This window comes from Anopheles cruzii, chromosome 3, assembly GCF_943734635.1.
Source record: "Anopheles cruzii chromosome 3, idAnoCruzAS_RS32_06, whole genome shotgun sequence".
Classification (NCBI taxonomy): domain Eukaryota; kingdom Metazoa; phylum Arthropoda; class Insecta; order Diptera; family Culicidae; genus Anopheles; species Anopheles cruzii.
In genome coordinates, this window is record NC_069145.1 from 55,431,103 (window position 1) to 55,440,798 (window position 9,696).

A 9,696-nucleotide genomic window follows, 5' to 3' on the forward strand; every position below is an offset into this window, starting at 1 on the left:
AAACCTTTAAATATTGCAAACTAACCGATGAAGAACGTCAAACGGTCGTTAATATGCATTTCAAAAATAACTAGGATATCGCAAAAATATTGGATAATACCGAAGTAGTATTATATTGAGTAATCAAAGAATATGAAAAGATCTTATTCATCGTATTTAAGCTGGTGGGCGGGAGAAGTCAACAGGAAAACGAATTTATAAATGTACTATACGTTTATTCATCTCAATTGCAAATTCTTTTTTATCCGTCAAAAACATTAAAAAAACTTTAAACTTTATTTTGAGGAAATCTTGCGGGAAAATGATATGACAATTGTTGAGAAGTTGGTCAACATTCGATAGGTTGATGGATGATGCCGGTCACATTTGAACGAGACCCATTAAACCAATTGAAACAAAGAAAATAATTTCGTAAAGTATTGAACATTTACTGTTTATATATATTATCTGTTTGTAGAATTGCTAAAAGGAACCGCAAGGTGATTGGGTTGGTTGATAAATTAGTATTACCGTTGAAGGTAAGATAATTGCTAGAAAAGTGTATATGAAATTTGGTCCATCATCTGCCTCACATCTCGCTGGGACGGGACGTTGGCAGGATTGGAACCAACGTAGAGCTTTCGTTGGAACTTCAAGCGGTGTGCATGTTAATTAAAACATCGGCCGAGCATTTCGGAATGGTTCGCAAGTTACTCTTCTGGGTTGGACAGTTGTACGTGACTGAAAAACTGATTCTCTGGCCGTTAGATTGATATTGCCATTACAGCACTATTCGCCATTTCCTGCAAGCATTCCGAAACGGCCGGGTCGTCAAAGGGCTTCACGCTTCTCGGCACTGAAACGATGTGTTTCCAATTAAATTTTGATTTTCATCCAAACGTGCCAACGGCAAATTTGTTTGTCAAAAGTTGCGACTTGCTGGCAACGTATGGCCAGGGCACGACGCGTTGCTTACATGCAATGGAAAACCCTTCGAAAGTTCTGTAATCTGTTTACCAATCATTCCAGTTTCCACTAACACTGGATTATAAGCCAATTTATGGTGCCAAGTGTTTTCCACGATCACTGCAAATGAAATAAAGCGTCATTATCTTCGCAATCAAAGATACAAGGATGTATAAATATGACTTATCAAATGAAATTATGGGCATGTTTGAGTTTTTGTGCCTGCAAATGAAGCCATCAACTCCATGCACAAACTCCTCTCTCGGTGATGTTTAAGAGAAACGATGGAAAAGAGAAATGAAATGTATGAAATGTAATTTCCGCTTCATTTTGGAATCGAAAATTCAACGAACTGCCGGGACAATTAGTGTACATTTTGTCATGCAACGAAGTTCAGGAAACGTCATCATCATGACAGGAAATTTAAAAGATCGGTACCGTTTTTGTCGCAGGATGTTACTTTTAATAACGTTGCGATGGCAACTTTACGCTCGGTCAAATGAATTGGCAAATACTTTAAACCCGAATCGAACTTAACGCTACAGGGCACGTTGCTTAGAAATATTTTCTTACCACAAAACACAGAAAGTGGTTTGCTTCGGGCTCCAGCCAAAAACATTAGACTTTGTCACTTCGTTGGAATGTCTGCGAACCACTTTGTTACTTTTAGACTTCATCAAGGGTATCATAAGCTCCATCGACAGCCAGCACCCTCCAGCCGGCCGTGGGCGTTTGATGTGCTGGGTAAATATTTCCCAAAGCTCACATTCCATTTGCTTCCCATTTCTATCGTACTTTGAAGTGGTGCGTCCTTGGGGCCGCTGGGAAAGCCCGAAGCGGTGCCGACGCTATAATGATTTGTAAAAAAGCTACGCTTGTTTGCGAAACCCGCGGGTGCCAAATCAAGCAAACTCTGTGCTGAAGTGGTGTTGGTGTTGGATTTGGTGTGAAGTAGGCCGACGAAATCCAACGATATCTGGAATCCTGGTCTCTTTCGCCTGCTGCTGCCCGTCCTGCTGTATCGTTTTAAATGTTCCACCGAAACGTATCGAAAATGTAATTGTTTAATGGGTTTCTGAGTGCTTTCAACCACGTCGTATGAGAATTCCAAAGTTCATTAGTTATTACAATAGGACCATGTTCGTCGTGATTATTATGGAACGTATCCTCTGTATATTCACTTTGCTTTTTACATGCCATTGATTAGACAAAACAAAATAGAAAATAACAAGAACTTAGTGTATAACACGCTATGTTATATAAGGCTCACAAAATACGACTGTTTGAAAATGCTACTCAAAAATCTTTAACACAAAATTTATGATTTCAGTGACACAGTGTAGTGTGACAAATTAGTCAACCATTCACAAATTCAAGCTTCAAGAATTAGTTTTCACTAAAAAGAGACTAAAAAAAGCATCCTCTAGAATTCTATACTTACTATTGCGCAACTAACTTACTATTGCTATTACTAAAGATTACAAGCCGTGTTTTCTGGCTTAATTATGTTATGTTTTCTGTACAAAACCATAAAAGAAAAGAATTAAGCCCCAAATTCGAGAACTTGGTTGTAAGATGGTTGAATAAAAGTAAATAGAATGCCAAATTGTTATTTACAATACCTGCGAAACCGAATTTGAATTCTAGCTGATGTATGGAAAGATAATTGTTTTCAACCTTACTGTTTTGAGCTTTTTCGGGACTCGCTCGTTAGAGCTCAGCAAGACGATCGTTCCGAACCGTAATGCTATATCCTCTTACATGCCAGAGGTTAGCCGAAAGCACTTGACGTTACCCAGGACTATATATTCAAAATATATTATAGATATATTCAAAAGAGTGCAAAATTGAGTATGTCTTGTGTTGACATTGTCAATAGCTGAGTTTTTAATTTCCAAATAGAATAAAGAAAACTTGACCAGGATTTGGAACTCGAAGACAAGTTTTCTCTTAGGGATAACACGAAACTACTTGTGCTTGTACACTTTACCCAAAGGATACATCATCCTGGGGTCTTGCAGAAATTGTTCGCGCGATGTTGGACTCTACAATAGACGGCACCGTGGCTGGCAACGTGAACCTTAACTTTCTCGCACTTCACCCTAATCAAGATGAAGAGCTTCCGAGATGAGTCTGTGAAGGAGTGTATTTTTTCCCCAAACTCCATAGCACTAGTCGGGCGTCTCAAGCCGTGCTGGCAGTGGCGGCCATCTCGAAGCTTGAGGGCAAGCAAACTTCCTTCGAGGGCTCATTAATTAACTGATGTGGCTTTCTCCTAGACCGAACCGGATCGCGAACGGAGGCAGGACAAGGAGGTGTGTTTGATTTGCCGGATGTCTGGGCCTTTGTGTTAACGCCGGAATGCACGGAGCGGAGCGCGCCGTGATTAAGGTAGTGCTTGAAAGTTTTCTCGGGCTTTTCCGGAGTCTTCGCATCAAAGGGTCATCAAGGCCGGATGTGGATGTGCCAGAAAACTATCGCTCCGTGGGGCCGCCTTTTGGGATGAGCTGGTGTGAGTATGAAGAAGCAATTTTCCGGCGCGCATAATTATCGATTCGGTACTTCTCCCAGCCTCGGCGCCGCTCCAGGGGCCGGGGCGCACAAGCAAGGAAAAAAGTTTTATTTTTAATGGTGGTAATTTACGAGGAGCCATCCGTCGACAACAGTTTATCTTCTTGTCGTATTTTTCGTTTTTTGCCTCTCTACTTCTTGCGGAACACGTTGTATCGCTGCGCCATAATGTCGCATCTTTAATGTTTTTCGGGTGGCTCTGTGTGAGCGAGACGAGAGAGAGAGCAAGAGGGATGTATAAAGCGGTGGGGAAAGGATCGTTTGTCGCAAGATGGAAAGTAATCAAATATTGGTTTTTCGACGTCAGCAGCTAGACCCCTTCGGGGAAAACCTCCGCAAGCTGGCTGGAAGCAGTAAGTGAAACAGAAGCGAAAATTAATTGAACCACACTCACAGTGTATCGCTGTATTTGTGTGACTTTGGTAACTTGTCGGCCACGCGCCGGCATCGGGTGTGTGCTCTGGCCTGTCTGTGCCTTGCTGTGCATTTGTTTCAATCAACGTCCTGTACCATTATGGCGGATGATGAACGAGTACAAAATCGAGCGGAAAATTAAACAAATGGTTTGCTGGAAAAGCAGCGTCCCATCGATGCTCGTCGGGTCGGGCCAGTACCGGGAACGGACCCCCCCCCGCCCTGGCTGAATCCTTCCCGCCCTTCGTGTCCTTTCGGTTGATGTGTTTCTAATGCACGTCGCTCGGTGCCTGCGGTGGCCGAAGGCGTTACGTTTTGTGGCCGATGATTGAATTGAGTTGGTCGTTTGTTGATCGAATTTATGACGCAGGGGAAAGTGACCTTTGGCTGCCGACTCTTTGCGTTGATCGTCCCGCGTTGTTTCACAGTTTTAATTGGACGGTGGCACGGTGGCAAAAAGGATAAGCCAAACAATCTTGCAATGTTACAGGACCTATGTGGTCCATAGCCGGGGACGCACTTGGGAGAAATTAAATTACCACCAAATCCCTTTGTTTTCCATGTTTGGCTTTGACTGGGATTCTCGTTCTGCTTTAGCGTGCACTTTTTCATTTGGTTATAAAAAAAGGGTGAACATTTTTCGATGTTCGAACTTTTATTTAAAATACATAAAATACAATTTTTGTTGAAGGAAATGAGAAAATATGCAAATTTTCTTTCCAAAGTGGTAGGTCGTCAAATCATTCGTCAAAAGCACATTTCATTGAAGCTCATTTCCACCTCGGTGACTGTGTTATTAAGCAGTAATGTGGTTCAGAAAACCCACACATCGTGCAAGAGAAATTAATACACTCACAACGAGTAACTGTTTGGTGCGGATCGTGGCTGATTGGTTGTTCGGCGAAATTGAAGCTGAGAACTTGGACGGCATTTGATTTCAACAGGACGGCGCTACGTGCCATATAGCGACAGTCACAATCGATATTTATGTTATGCGAAAAATCCAGCAACTACCTCAAGACCCAAATTCAAGTTTCTATTGCCGAAATAGGACCAGATACAATCGAAAAAGTACTCAAAAACAGGTCGAACGTATGAGCTACTGCCAATCCAGCCGTGACGGACATTTGCCCAAAATTGTTTTTCATAAAAAAAATTAAAGAATCTACCTTTCAAATAAAAGTTCAATCATCGAAAAATATTAAACCGTTTTTGTTTTATAACCAAATGAAAAAGTGCACGCGTTTTAGACCACCCTGTATTTTTAACAACTTCAGATGATCCGCAGCAGCACCATAGTTTTCCTTTTTTAATCTGTATAGTAAACCTCTCCAAAAAAGGGCAGCTAAAGCAAAACCAACCAAAGCGTACGCTATCAATCGGACATTTTTCGGCGTTTGGTTAGAGAACGTTTTTGAAATGAGTAAAATACAGCAGACTATCATCAGACATCAAAGCAATGCTGGCGCTGACCCAGAGGGAACCCCCGTAGACCCGCAGCCGGAGTACCAGCCAAATGCAACTCGGTGACAAAATTAAGGCTTTCCAGTATCAATTGGGGCCAGGGCAAGGGCGGCGGCGAGGTGAATGGAAAATTCCGCGAATCTGCAAATGAAACAACCCATAAATGTCGAGCGTGTCTGCTACCGAACACGGACGACATGAAGCATGATCTGTCCAGCTGCAGGCAAAAAGTTTTATTTTACTATTTTGAATTATCTCGTTGCACATGGCTGTGTGCAGTTTTCCGAGAAGCGATTTAAACTTTATTTGATGTTTAGATGTTTGCCAGCAGAATTGCTCAACAAACGTTTCACAAAACACATTCGAAGCAACAACTACAACTAATTACCAAGACATAAAATATAACAGACTATTACAGGGTGAGCAAATTAGTGTGCATTTTTTCATTTGGCTATAAAACAAAAACGGCTGAATATTTTTCGATGTTTGAACTTTTATTTGAAAGGTTGATTCTTATCATTTATGTATAAAATAAAGTTTTGGTTGTAGAAAATTAGGAAATATGAAAAAAATATTTCCAAAGTGGTTGGTCGTCAAATCATTCGTCAAAAACATATTTCATTGAAGATCATTTCCACTCGGTGGCTATGTTAATAAGCAGCATTGTGGTTCGGAAAACCCACATATCGTGCAAGAGAAGCCAATGCACCCACACGAGTGACTGTTTGGTGCCGATTTTGGCTGATTGGTTTTTCGGATAAATTGAAGCTAAGAATTTGGACGGCGTTTGGTTTGAACAGGACGGCGCTACGTTTCATACAGCGTCAGCCACAACCAATATTTATGTTTTGCGAACATACCAGCAGTTGTTGACAACCTTAAGACCGAAATTCAAGTTGCTATTGAGGAAATAGGACCACATACAATCGAAAATGTACTCAAAAATTCTTCTTCTTCTTCTTCTTTGGCGCTACAACCGCTGAGCAGTCTTGGCCTGCACCAGAGACAATGTTAATCTCTGGTGCTCTCTGTAACATTTAATTTTTACGGGCGGGATTGTTAGCCCCGCGCCAACCCCCCTGTCACGCCGGTATCGGGAATCGAAACCATGGCCGGTTGAGTTACAACCGATCCCGGGATTCGAACCACGGCCAGCTGCGCTGACAGCGAAGAGCGTTACCGACTGCTCTATCAGCGGGGGTACTCAAAAATTGGTCGACCGAATAAGCTACTGCCAAGCCAATCGTGGTAAACATTTTACCAAAATTGTTTTACATAAACAAATGTTAGGAATCAACCTTTCAAATAAAAGTTTAGGCATCGAAAAATATTCATCCGTTTTTGTTTTATAACCAAATGAAAAAATGCACACTAATTTGCTCACCCTGTATAAACACAGTGCTGTTCACACAAGCACATTTCAAGCGATAATAATTCCTCGAAGTACTTAGAGTTTGGTAAAAAGTCCTACCATAAGCCTACCTGATGTCTTTTATGGAGTAATGCCAAGTAAGTCCCGTTTCATTAGCGGATACGACGGCCTCTCGATGGGCAGGCATCACTCAGATTCCAATTTGCATGTCGTGGAGGTGTAATGATCCTTCGCAAAGGACCCGATGTCCCGGCGGTGGTTGTCAACCGGCTAATTGACGCCGCATAACGCTAATGACAATTTTGCCGCGCGCACACAGAAAGGCAGCCATTTTGGGACATTATGGCGGAGCCCGGTTCAGTTTGTTTTCCTTTCATTTCGGTTCTTCTGCATCGCTAAAGGGACACGATCCTTTTTATGTATGGAAGCAAAATAAGCAAAATGATCAAAAGTTTTCTCCCGAACCAACTTGTTCCAGCATGGTGCAATGAAGTAATGCGTAAAATAAACAAAAAAAATGGAAACCCATTTTGGGGTCCTACCAAAAATTGGGGACATTACACGTCAGTCAAACCACACGAAAGTAATTAATCTTCCACTTGAGGTGAGATGTAATTTTGACTAAAATTCTTTATTCCTTTCTGAAGCGAAAGTCTTAAATCCTTCAACAGCGAAAAGTTTCTATTATGTTTTGAAGGGTAATGTTGCAAAACTGTGCTTTGTACTCTGTGATATGTAAGCCAATAAAGGATAAAATCAAGAAAAGAAGTTGCAAGATAAAAATTGCTGGATAGAATCAGTGGCTTGCGCAGGCCTTGGTCTCTGCACCCGAAGCAAACCACGCCAATACTAGGTTGAGAATCGGACTGTTTTTAACACAAAAAAAATGTTTTCGAAACATTTATGTGATTTTCTATTTTATTCAAAATATGTGCCTAGCTATACATTTCTCCTATCTCTCTGTTAAATCATGGATTCTCAGACGAAAGAATTCTTCGTCTTTTTATGTAAACTAATAAGTCATCCCATTTCGACTTCCTCGTAGAAAAACGAAGGGCTGCTGTCACCGAAAAGTGACGCCAGCGATCGCGACCAGAGGCGCTGCCACCAGGCGCTCAATCCATGAGTGTTCTAATGAGTGCTGCACACCTGCAGAATAGCGGCAGTACAATCACCAAAGGGCAAAGAGACACAACGAGAAATTTTAGAGGACTGAAGTTGTAAAATTTCTGGGTAGATTCCGGAATAAAACCTTCATTCGCGACAGCTGCTCAGCCAATACGTATACGTAATTATAAATAAATAAATAAATAAATAAAACTTCTAAAACAAGCACCCGGACTTACTGGCAAGTCAATAAAGACGTGCATAACATTTCGTTGTCCTGACGGAACACAAAACCTCTTCCGTTAACCGATTCTGGTCGGTTCTGGTCAATCACTAGTATCAAACGGGGCAGTCATTGATATTAGATATCTGAATTTAGTGTTTGGCTACACAAAAGCAACTCACAATAAACGATTCCTTTCAAGTCCCACCATATACCAAGTCGAACTTTCCTGGCCGTGAGTCCTGGTTTTACCACCGGTCAAGTTGCTTCACCACGCTTAGACCAAGACCGATTTCACACAATTTTGTCGTAAGTGACCTATTTCTCATCCCAAGTAATAAGAAATAAGTCGATTTCGTTCCGTTTGGTAAAAACTTCGCAGATGGCAATTCGATCCATCATGTTTTTCGGCGTCAATTGATGTAACACAAAAACACCGAGCTTCTTCGTGAATCCAGCTTTGCGCAAGTGGTTTAATACTGTTTGGTGGTTATTCTTTAGCTCCTGGCCGATGCTCTGATTACTAACATGCCGATTAACTTTGATTATTTCTGTGACATTATCGACATTTTCGACGACGGTTACAGTGGCTAGCTGTTAAAGTATCGGGATCATAAACACCATGCAGAATTTCAGCGGCCTAGCTTAAAATTTCGCCTTTATCAGACAAAAACTGTAAAATGTACGGGACTTTGTTCAGACTCTTCATCAGATAATAAAACCACTTACAAAAAAGTTTGAAAAGTTTTACAAATCATCATACAGGGTTTATCAACATTTGAACCTTTTCCTCAATTTTTGATCGTTTTTGCCTCAATAAATTGTCAAACTCAAACCGGTTAAACCAGTCAAACCACCAATTGCCAAATATGTATTCTAACATACCAGCGTACGCAACAGAGGAGTGAAACTTGCCACCAAGCAGGTCACTAATTGCATTAAGATTAACTATTCCATTACCGCGTCCTCCGCGGGGCTTTTAGGCACTACGAAGGAATCCAATCTGGAGTAGCAATAAAAAAAAGTGCCGAACTTTTCACTTCCCGTGGCAACAGGTCCGGGCGGGCGTCACGGGAGCGTGTCGTGGTTTTTTAATGAACTTTTCCCCAATGCAAGTTTAACCAAAGTCAAAGACCACCCGGCGGTGAAAGCGAGGGTGGGTGTTTTGTGGGTCGTTCGGAAAGTTTTCCCCTGGCGATCAGCCCCCCCGGCGAGGTAAAACTATCGCATTCATGCAAGTTTTCACGGTAAGTTTGTGATTAAATCTAATTGCATGTTGTTACCGGCATTCGGCTATGATTCCCTGTTCTCGACCTCGGCGACGGCCGAAGGACACCGTTTCGGTTTTTGTTTTGCTTTGTGGAGTGGAATGTGGAAAATTTCAAGCGAACTTGCGATGCACGGAAGAATAATTTATTCAACCCGATGCTGTTACGGTGCAGTTTGCGTGCTGTGTCGCGGCCGTCATTAGTGCAGGCGGCTTATGCATTATGCAGGGTTCGTGCGGTCCCTGTACAGTCCTCCGAGTCCTCCTGTTGGACGGGGCATAACGATGGGCTTGTAAAAATTAAAAATTACCCGCAAAAAAGAAAGCGACAAT